The sequence below is a fragment of the Pelophylax lessonae genome (genome assembly GCF_965119305.1).
Source record: "Pelophylax lessonae genome assembly, chromosome: 3".
Taxonomy (NCBI): Eukaryota; Metazoa; Chordata; class Amphibia; order Anura; family Ranidae; genus Pelophylax; species Pelophylax lessonae.
Window position 1 is genome coordinate 655,181,314 of NC_138770.1, and position 12,106 is coordinate 655,193,419.

The window sequence follows — 12,106 nt, forward strand, 5'->3', positions numbered from 1 at the left end:
AAAAAATATATCAAGGGAAGGCTTGAATAAAAAACAACAAGAGTCCTATATACAAGTGCTCCACACTCCTCCTCGCAGTCAGGGCCGGTGCTTCCACTAGGCAAACTAGGCAGACGCCTAGGGCGCATTGCCACCTAGGGGCGCAGCCATGAGGAAGGGAAGGGAGCCCACCGGAGTGCTGCCTGCATGATGATCCTCTTTGTCTGGCGCTGAGTGGCATAAACCCTGGGCAGGATGTAACTCTCTACACTGAGCTGGTGGGCAGCCATTCATTTCCCTGGGTCGGTATTAAGCAGGGAGCGGAGGAGAGCTGAACCTGAGCCGGAGCTGGGCACTGGAGGGCGGCACCTTTACTGGAGCAGAAGAGATAAGGCACCAGGATGGTCTAAGGAGGTTGGTGATGAAGGAGGTGCGGAGCTCTCTGACTGCTGCTTCTCTCTCCACCAGGAGTCGGTTAAAGCTGTGGTGAGCACTGTGGTCCAGGAGAGGAGCATCCTGGGAGAAGGAATCAGCAGGATCATGGTCAAGGAGGGCAGAGTGTGGGCCACTCTCTTCATACTGCCCAGTGAGTGTCCCCAGAACAGGGGATCAGGGTCCCTGGGTGTGACATGGAGGATCCCTGGTATGAAAGAGAATCGGGGTCACCAGGTGTGCCATGGGGAATCAGAGTCACCAGGTGTGACATGGGGGATAGGGGTCATGAGTGTAACAGGGGTTTGAGGTCACCAGGTGTGCAATGAGGAATTGGGATCCCTGGGTGTGACACTGGGGATTGAGGTCCCCAGGTGTGACATGAAGAAACATCAGGGTCCCCTAGGTGTGACATGGAAAAACATCAGGGTCTCCAGATATTACATGGAGGAACATCAGGGGCTCCTGGTGTGACATAGAGGAACATTGGGGTCACTGAGTATGACAGCATGACATGGAGGAACACAGGGGTCCTGGGTGTGACATGGTGGAACATCGGGGTCATTGGGTATGACAGCATGACATGGAAGAATATTGGGGTCCCAGGATGTGACATGGAAAAACATTAGGGTCCCTGGGTATGATATAGAGGGACAAAGGGTCCCCAGGTGTGACATGGAGGAATATGGGGGTCCCTGGGTATGACAGCATTACATGGAGGAACCATCAGATCAGGGTCACTGGATATGAGGAGTTTTTAACCCCTTCCCTTTTTATTTAATTTGGTGGGGGGGCGCAAGTAGCTGGTCTTGCCTGGGGTGTAAAATAGTGTAGCACCGGCCCTGCTCGCAGTGTAAACATAAAGGGGTTGATTTACTAAAGGCAAATAGACTGCACTCTGCACTCTGCAAGTGCAGTTGTTCCAGAGCTTAGTAAATGAGGTAAAGCTTCACTTTACAAAGAATACCCAATCAGGTGCAATGAAAAAAATAACAGCATTTTTGCTTGCAGGTGATTGGATGATGGAAGTCAGCAGAACTTTTGCTCATTTACCAAGCTCTGGAGCAACTGCACTTTGCAAATGCACAGTCTATTTGTCTTTAGTAAATCAACCCCACAGTGTCAGTTCATATGTTGATCTTTAATTGTATCTTCCAATGTGTTCGGTACCCGCCACCTTCACATAAAGTGCATGCTCCCCCTACACAGTCATATTAACCTTAGTGGATTCCACACTAGATTGTACTGGGGTGCTCCTTCTGCTATCGCCCCTGAATCTCGCTACTCCACTTTTTGGTTCCCGATCATCGGTAAAACATGTTATAGGATACATAGAGAAAACCTTAGTGCTCTCTGCTTCCAAATATTTATTAAAGGTGAACAATAGATTAAAAACACTCACAAGGATATATAGAAACCAAGCATGTATTCAGCTCATCACGCCGACTCATATGGCAAACAAAGACGTTATAGGCTCCCTCCACCTGTTTAGTGTTACTGGGGGGTCTATTTTTGCTGGGAGGTATCTATTACTGCTGGGGGGTCTATTGTTGCTGGGAGGTATCTATTACTGCTGGGGGGTCTATTGTTGCTGGGATGTATCTATTACTGCTGTGGGGTCTATTGTTGCTGGAAGGTATCTATAAATGCTGGGGGGTCTATTGTTGCTAGCGTGAGGTCTATTGTTGGTGGGGGGAGATATTTTTGCTGGGGGAAGCTATTGGTGCTGGGGTCTATTGTTTCTGGGGGGACACTATTGTTGCTGGAGGGGGGTCTATTGTTGCTGGCTGTAGAGGATCTGTATTACTGCTTTTTTTGCTATCATTAACAAATCCCATACAAATTATTTAGCACCACAAAATAATACTTGGTTCTGTATTTTCCAAACGGGGTGATACTGGGAGGTGGGTAGGAAGTGGAACTAAGGGACAGTGCTCAGAGGAGGGTAGGGGGTGGATACAACTAGTGATTCCGAACAGGGGAGTTCCTGCACCTTTTCTCTGTATATACTGTATATGTTATAGGATACAAATAAAGAAAACCTTAGTGCTCTCTGCTTCCAAATATTTATTAAAGGTTAACAATAGATTAAAAACACTCACAAGGATATATAGAAACCAAGCATGTATTCAGCTCATATGGCAAACAATGATGTTATAGGCTCCCTCCACCTGTCTAGTGTTGCTGGGGGGTCTATTGTTGCTGGGAGGTATCTATTACTGCTGGGGGGTCTAGTGTTCCTGGAAGATATCTATTAATGCTGGGGGGGTCTATTGTTGTTTGGAGGTACCTATTAATGCTGGGGGGGTCTATTGTTGCTGGAAGGTATATATTACTGCTGGGGGGGTCTATTGTTGCTAGCGTGAGGTCTATTGTTGGTGGGGGAGCTATTGTTGCTGGGGGATCTATTGTTGCTGGGGTCTATTGTTTCTGGGGGGGCACTATTGTTGCTGAAAGGTATATATTAATGCTGGGGGGTCTATTGTTGCTAGCGTGCGGTCTATTGTTGGTGGGGGAGATATTTATGCTGGGGGGAGCTATTGGTGCTGGGGTCTATTGTTTCTGGGGGGACACTATTGTTGCTGTAGGGGGGTCTATTGTTGCTGGCTGTAGAGGATCTATTTTAATGCTTTTTTTGCTACCATTAACAAATCCCATACAAATTATTTAGCACCACAAAATTATACTTGGTTCTGTATTTTCCAAAAGGGGTGATACTGGGAGGTGGGTAGGGGGTGGAACTAAGGGACAGTGCTCAGAGGAGGGTAGGGGGTGGAGACAACTAGTGACTCAGAAGGGGGGAGTTCCTGCCCCTTTTCTCTGTATATAATGTATATATATATATATATATATATATATTATTCCACAATGGGTGAGCAGTGTAAATTTTGTCGACTAAAATGTTTTCATCAACTAAATTAACACAATTTTAATTCACTAAAATATGACTAAAACTAAAACAATTCAGATGACTAAAATACGACTAAAACTAAAATGGCATTTTAGTCATAAGACTATAACTAAAACTAAATTGAAAATTGACATAAAAGTTAACACTACTCTGCTGCCCATTTCTAAATCGGCAATAAAATTCCATCCAGAGCATGTAATATTAGCACATTAAAGTTTAAACATGCATTGCACCACCGCATAAGCATATGTAAGTGCATCCACTAAGCTGCTGAAAGAGAAAAAAAATAAGAAAAATACTTTTCTTATATTTTTTCTTAATATTTAATGTTGGTAATATATTCAGGTAATACAGTATCTCACAAAAGTGAGTACACCCCTCACATTTTTGTAAATATTTTATTATATCTTTTCATGTGACAACACTGAAGAAATGAAACTTTGCTACAATGTAAAGTAGTGAGTGTACAGATTGTATAACAGTGTCAATTTGCTGTCCCCTCAAAATAACTCAACACACAGCCATTAATGTCTAAATCGCTGGCAACAAAAGTGAGTACACCCCTAAGGTAAAATGTCCAAATTGGGCGCAAAGTGTCAATATTTTGTGTGGCCACCGTTATTTTCCAGCACTGCCTAAGTGCCAGTTCACACTATTGCGATGCGGGAACACTGCGAATATACTGCGTGTTCCCGCATCGCATTCGCAGCACAGGCAGTTCACACTGCCATATGCGATACGCTGGGGGTGTCAATTCAAAGTTAACTACGCCCCCAGATCAGATCGCATATCGAAGTGCAATCTGACAGTTCGCACAGGAATCGGATTGCACTGGTGTGAACCACCATGCGATCCGATTCTGCTGCGGACCAAAAAAAGGGTCCTGTGCGTGTTCACTGCGATTGCGGTGCAAATTCAGCCATACAAACTGTATGGCCGAACTCGCACTGCACAGACATCACATGTGATTTTAGGAGCAGTGCGCTCCGAATCATATGCAATGTCTGTGATCGCATTAGCATGAACCGGCACTTAACCCTCTTGGGCATGGAGTTCACCAGAGAAATTTTTTTTTGGTAAAAAAAAAACAATAAGCGTATTTTGATTTTTTTGCGCAAAAGTTATCGCGTCTTCAAACTAGGGGAAAGATTTATGTAATTTTTATTAATTTATTTTTTACTAGTAATGGCGGCGATCAGCGATTTTTAGCGGGACTGCGACATTGCGGCAGACAGATCGGACCCCTAACTGACATTTTTGACACTTTTTGGGGGGACCAGTGACATTACTACAGTAATCAGTGCTAAAATATGCACTGTTACTGTACTAATGACACTGGCAGGGAAGGGGTTAACCCAGGGGCGATCAAAGGGTTAAGTGTGAGCCCTATGGAGCGGCGGATGTTAGCAGTGACATGTCCGCTGACACCCGCCGCTATCCGATCCGATCCTGTCCGTGAGATCCAGACGGTTGGTAACCCTATTTTCCATCCGTCTGGAGGATCGGATCGGATGAGAGCAGACAGGCGGTCAGTTTTCATCTGATCTCCCTTAGAGTAGAGCGGGGCTCTGACAAGTCTGTCTCTGCAAAGTAAGCAGAGACAGAGCTGTTATCTGCCTGCTCAGCGGGGATCGGCGGATCGATCCCCACTGGATAAAGCGGAGTCCGCCGGTGTGAAAGGACCCTTTTTAAAATCAAGCTTAATACATTTTTACTGGCCCGCTTATAGACTTCTGGCGCTCTCATCCTTCACACTTTCGTCAGTTAAATAATTTGGCAAAGCAACTGAAAAAAAGACTGGTTACATCATTGTGGTTTCTTGCAGATTTTGTGATTTATGCCTATTCCAACTGTGATTCTGCATTTTCTTTCATGCCCAAAATGTAGAAATCCACTTGAAGGCATGGTACACAGGTGCTGAGAGCTCTACGGGGGGAAATGATTGCAAAGTTAAGCTCCAATAATTATTGTGGTCTATATCATACTGGGATTTAGCTTGGCACGTGTGCATATTATTGGTCTGTAATTCAGATTGTATGATGATTTTGGCATCTGTGTGTGTTCCTGGATCCCTGGGGTTATAATCAAAAATACATTAACATTAGTTGTGTTTATTCAAAATGAACTGTTTGCCCTGAAGACCACACTTATAGTATTGAAGCAGAGTTTTAAAACTGAGCTTTAGGCAAAAAAAAACAAAAAAACACTAATTTTATTATATAACTATATAAATCAGGATATTACCTTGTAAAAGTAGCAGTGACATCATCACTGTGCTATACATTATCTGTGCAGAGAGAGGAGCTGTGGGAGGGGCCCAGCAGCTCCGCCCATTACAAGCCTCCTGCAGAAAAGCTAAAGGGGGCGGAGACAAAACCAGTTATCCTGCACAAGGGGTAAGGGCAGAAGTGACTAGTCCTTATTACAGGAAGCCATAGTATCACATTGGATTACTACACAGATCTGAGAGAAATGCACAAGACAAAGGACAATATTTGATCATCCTGGAGTTCAGCTTGAAGTTTTTGTAAGAAGGACCCATTTCAATTGTAAAAAAAAAAAAGAGGACTGTGCATGCCCTGCATGCATCCTAAGGCTAGCACTCAGAGTAGAGCATAGAGACGTAGGTGGTGCACTCAGGGTAGAGCAGAGAGAAGTAGGTGGTGCACACAGAGAATAACAGAGAGAGGTAGGTGGTGCACACAGAGTAGAGCAGAAAGAGATAGGTGGTGCACACAGAAAATAACAGAGAGAGGTAGGTGGTGCACACAGAGTAGAGCAGAGAGCGGAGTGTGGTGCACACAGAGGAGAGACGATAGATGTTGGTGATGCACTCAGAGTAGAGTAGAGAGAGGTAGGTGGTACACACAGAATAGAGCAGAGAGAGGTAGGTGGTGCACACAGAGTAGAAAACAGAGAGGTAGGTGGTGCTCTCAGAGAAGAGCAGAGAGAGGCAGGTGGTGCACTCAGAGTAGAGCAGAGAGTGGTAGGTGGTGCACTCAGAGTAGTGCAGAGAGGTAGGTGGTGCACACAGAGTAGAGCATAGAGGGATAGGTGATGCACACAGAGTAGAGCAGAGAGAGGTAGGTGGTGCACTCAGAGTAGAGCAGAGAGTGGTAGGTGGTGCACTCAGAGTAGTGCAGAGAGGTAGGTGGTGCACACAGAGTAGAGCATAGAGGGTTAGGTGATGCACACAGAGTAGAGCAGAGAGAGGTAGGTGGTGCACACAGAGTAGAGCAGAGAGAGGTAGGTGGTGCACACAGAGTAGAAAATAGAGTGGTAGGTGGTGCACACAGTGTAGAGCATAGAGAGGTAAGTGATGCACACAGAGTAGAGCAGAGAGAGAGAGGTAGGTGGTGCACACAGAGTAGAGCAGAGAGAGGTAGGTGGTGCACAAAGAGTAGAGCAGAGAGGGGTAGGTGGTGCACACAGAGTAGAGCAGAGAGAGGTAGGTGGTGCACACAGAGTAGAAAAGAGAGTGGTCGGTGGTGCACACAGAGTAGAGCAGAGAGAGGTAGGTGGTGCACACAGAGTAGAGCAGAGAGTGAGGTAGGTGGTGCACAAAGAGTAGAGCAGAGAGGGGTAGGTGGTGCACTTAGAGTAGAGCAGAGAGAGGAAGGTGGTGCACTCAGAGTAAAGCAGAGAGAGGTAGGTGGTGCACACAGAGTAGAGCAGAGAGAGGTAGGTGGTGCACACAGAGTAGAGCAGAGAGAGGTAGGTGGTGGATGGGCCCTTATTGGGAAGCTGAGTATCTACCAGAACTCTTCAGTACTGCTGACAAGAAACAGGAGATTCTCTTCTGCGAAGAAGATGATAGAGGGGAGGGGGTGCAGAGAAGCTCATAGAGCATGCTGATGGAGGATGTAAAAGTGAATGGTGCAAGAAGCCTCCCTTACTTGTGACAGGAAAGAGAATGTGCTCTTCTTTCTTCATATTTTATATACAGGATACTTTATATACCTCCTGTCTGTGCACTGCAATATACAGTGAAGTTAATCAAGTATTAACAATTATTGATGTCAGACATAAAGAAATTGTATATAATTGTAATTAATGGGGATGTAAATTAAAAAACAAAATAAAAACATAACAGAGAAGTTTGCTGAGACGATTCAATGTAGGGCTGGAATAGATCTGTTTGTAATCAAACATTATCAAGTGATTACGCGTGACGATTGATACCAGATGTTGTATCTTTTTTGTCTCTTTGTTATAGATTTAAAGTGGACTGATAGTCCTAAATAAACCCTAACCTGTTTTAGGTACCGTGCTGCCCCATACCAACTGGAAATAGCAGATGTTCACCTTTCCTGGATGAAGCATTGCTCCCTTCAGTGCTGCTCACATGACTACATGCCAGAGCATTGGTTATGTTATCTCAGCTGTTCGGTGTTTAGGCAAAGCTGCTGGTTGGCCGGGTCTGACTGAATGGAACATCCCTAATCCTGAGTTTACATGACTAGTGATCCATTATTAAGGGCCCATTCATAACATTTACAATGAGCAACGTTGCCCAGTGCAGTCCCGATGGATAAACAAGGCAATTTTCCTTTTTCTTATGGTGTCAGTTCACACCAATGAGTTGCAGAGGTGTGCACTAAAAAAATGACTACATGCCGTACTTTTTTCAGAGCAGCAGAGGTGGAAGACCCTGCATACCAACACCGCTGTGTGAGTAGAACCTAATGAGTTCTAACAGAAAAAAAAATAAAACAACGCACTGTTGAGATGTCTTGAAAAATCCTTCCTATGTTTTTACCACTGCCCATGGGACTTTTTTCTGCACCCTGTTTTGGGATTATACAACGCCATATGAACTTTCATTTTATTTCTCAGATTGAACTTTCTGTTGCTTTCAATATATTGCACATTTGCATACCTCCCAACTTTTGACCTTGAGAAGGAGGGACATTTTAGGGAGATAGTGACCTGTGGCATACTACGCACCGCAGCAGAAAGTGGGTGTGGCCAAACATGATAGTGGGAGGGGCTTACGCGTCATAGTTAAACAAAACCTGGGCTTCCTTGTACCTATAAAATATGCTTTATTGCTGTGCCACAAGCTGGAGTCTCCAGTGTGAACTAACCCTTAGGAAGAGAAATTAGAGAGGGAAGGATCACTGTTATATGGAAGGAAGGATCACTATGGTATATGGAAGAAAGGAAGGAGGGATAACTATGGTTTATGGAAAGCAGGAAGGATCACTATGTCACATGAAAGGTAGGAAGGATCACTGGTACATGGAAGGCAGGAAGTATCACTATGGTACATGGAGGGCAGGAAGGATCACTATGACACATGGAAGGCAGGAAGTATCACTATGGTACATGGAGGGCAGGAAGGATCACTATGACACATGGAAGGCAGGAAGGATCACTGTGGTACATGGAGGGCAGGAAGGATCACTATGACACATGGAAGGCAGGAAGGATCACTGTGGTACATGGAAGGCAGGAAGGATCACTATGGCACATGGAAGGCAGGAAGGATCACTATGGCACATGGAAGGCAGGAATGAAGGAGTACTATGGAGAATTGAAGGCAGGAAGGATCACTATGGCACATGGAAGGCAGGAAAGATCACTGTGACACATGGAAGGCAGAAACGGTCACTATGGCAAATCGAAGCCAGCGAGGATCACCATGGTACATGGAAGGCCGGAAGGATCATTAACCGCTTGCCGACCACCGCAAGTAGATATACTGCGGCGGTCAGCCCCTCACAGGCAAAGTGACGTATATATACGTCACTAGCCTGTGAGGCTCTGGGGAGCGAGCGCACGCCGCAGCCGGCGCGCTCCCGCTCCCGCGCGGTCACGGACCCCCCGCGCGTGTGACCGGCGGACCCGATGTCCACCGGTCACTTTGCGATCGTCGGGGGAGAGAGAGAAAGGCAGGCAGCTTGTGTAAACAAGCTGCCTGTCATTCTCCCCTGTGTAGAAACACTGATCATACGGTTCTACTATGTAGGACCGTTGATCAGTGTAACTACAGCTCAAGCCACAGCCAATCACAGTTAGAATCACGCCCCTAGGGACACACACAGCCCCTCCCTCTCAAATAAAGTTAACCCCTTCACTGCCAGTGTAATTTTACAGTAACAGTGCATATTTATAGCACTGATTACTGTAGAAATGTCACTGGTAACCCCAAAAGTGTCATAAATGTCAGTCAAGGGTCCGATCTGTCCGCCCCAATGTCGCAGTACCGCAAAAAAATCGCAGATCGCCGCCATTACGCGTTAAAAAAAAAACAACAAAAATGACAAAAATCTTTCCCTTTGTTAGTAAACGCGATAACTTTTGCGCAAACCAATCACAATACGCTTTTTGCGATTTCTTTTACCAAACATATGTAGCATAAAACAAATTGGCCGAAAATGTTAAAAAATTTTGATTTTTACTTTTTTTTGGGGGGAATTTCATATAAAAAAATGTGAAAAATATTGTTATTTTTGCAAAATTGACGCTCTTTTTTTGTTTATAGCGCGTGATCAAAAAATCGCACAGGTGATCAAATACCACCAAAAGAAAGCTCTGTTTGTGGGGAAAAAAAAGGACGTCAAATTCGTTTAGGTACAGCATCGCACGACCGCGCAATTGTCCGTTAAAGTCACACAGTGCCGAATCGCAAAATACCCCCTGGTCTTTTAGCAGCCAAATCCTCCGGGGCTTAAGTGGTTAAGGCACATGGAAGGCAGGAAGGATGGTTCACTATGGCACATGGAAGGCAGGGAGGATCACAATGGCACATGAAAGGCAGGAAGGATCACCATGACACATGGAATGCAGAAGGGATCACTATGGCACATGGAAGGCAGCAAGGATCACTAAGCCACATGGAAGGAAGGAATAGAGAGAGGGGAGAGTTCATTCACCCAAAGCTGGCTGGTTTCCAAAATCTCAGGCAGTGACAAACTGTGCACTGCTTCAAAATTCCCGCCCACACATCCCCTTCACAGCCACAGCATTTTCTTCACGTCGGGGGTTTGTGGGTGGACACAGGGGGACATCAGGAGTAGGAGGAGCAGATCTAGCCTCCCTCCTCTTTCATTTTGTAGAACAGGCAGGCGCGACCTGACGGGCAGGGAGCAGGCAGGGGAGGTGGGGGAACTGTGCTGGCTGGGCACTGAGTAAGTCTCAGCTGCAGCGTGGCACACACTGACAGGTGGAGTCAAGTTCTGGAACTTGTTCCAGCACTGGGCTCCGCTGCAGTATTCAGGCCGGATTCAGGGGACACCGGGATTTGTTTGAAAATCTTGGGATGGTACCGGCGAATCTGGGAAGGCTGGGAGGTATGCAATTGTTTATTATCACGTTTTTGTTTTTTTGTTTTTTTTACTCACATTGTAATAACATTGAATTTACGAATATTGATAGTTTTACACATTTGTCACAGTATTTGATTGATGTTTAGTGTTTGATTTATACTACTCTAGATCTGTTTGGATGAGATCCTGATTATATTAGGAACTAACTCTTATTGTGCTAGGTATCAGGGCATAGCGCTAGTAGCTGTCACTTATCTATTATTATCTCCCAAGCGCAGATTTTTTACTCTTTTTTCAATCCACAAGAGGTAGCACAGAGTCCATGTTTGGAAAGCTATCAGTCCATCCTTGGTAGTCTAGATTCCTCAGGCTCCCAATCCCTCAGGGCGCCTTGAATGTCCCCCCTCTCCCAGCTGGGGGCGCCATCCAGCAGCACGACAGCCTAGATTTTGTCAGCGTCTCCAGCAGCTCTCTCCTAAGGCACTGAAGGGCCACTTTTTATGTGGATCTGTGGCAAATTGACAGGAAAATCTAGCCAATCAATTTCTCAGATCCACCACACATCACCGTGGTAACAGTTTAACAGGAAAGACAGCAGATTTGACCCAGATAACTGCAGAACATGTGTCAGCACAGAATAAAACATTAACCCTTCTGCAGGCACCTGCTTTACAATGGTGGTCAGTAGGAAGAAGGCTCACTGACATTGGTCCAAGGCAGAAAGCTTGGTAGAAGATCATTAGTGTCATGCTGATGGCTCTTTCAAGTGGTCTTGACCTTGGAACTAGGCAGGCATCATTTGACAGTAAGCCAATCAGCCAAATCTCAAGGAATCCCTAGCAAACTAGGCAGGAACCCTATGGTTCAATTGAACCCTGGTTGAGAATGGCTCATGTAGTAGCTCCACATCTGTGGAACTGATGGCTACTACATGCAATTGTATGTGTAGCAATTGCTGGTGTAGCACCCTCCTAGGTAGGTGCTAGAGAGTGAGTATAGTTTTGACTCTGTCTGCCTATCAGAGGAGCAGCAGGCAAACTCTATATTGCTTTCTGCTTAACAGAGAGCAGGATCTGTGAGTTAGGTCTGCTGATGGTGCTCAGTGTGTGATTCATCTGGTCTAGGGGAGTGTTTCACGCTGGTCCAATAGGGAGGCATATTGGACAGTGGAGAAAACCTGACCAATGGGGACACAGGGTTTGAAACAGCCCCAGTGATTGGCACAGACTGCTGTCTCAGTGCATTGTGGGGTGTGGTATAAAAGCCAGGAGCATGTGCTCGGGTTCTTTGGCTGGTGAGCTGAGTCCCGGAAGGAGGATGGCGGCTGCCTCCTCTTCTGCAGCAGTTGGTGTATGGTCACATGCAGTCGGCTTGGTGAGCCAGAAGGAAGGAGCTGAACCCAGAGGTCCAGGAGAGCTGACAAGAGGGGCTGAGACACTGGAGAACCTGGAAAAACAGTATCGTGAGTACAGGGGATCATGTCTAAGGGCCTGACCAGGAAGGGGGTCACCCC

General features: G+C 45.8%; 1 protein-coding gene across 1 annotated transcript in view; it reads left to right on the plus strand.

Moving 5' to 3' along the window:
• Positions 1-12,106, plus strand: part of CIMIP6 (ciliary microtubule inner protein 6) — a 74,316-nt gene that overhangs the window by 21,425 nt on the left and 40,785 nt on the right. The gene's annotated exons all lie outside the window — the stretch shown is intronic.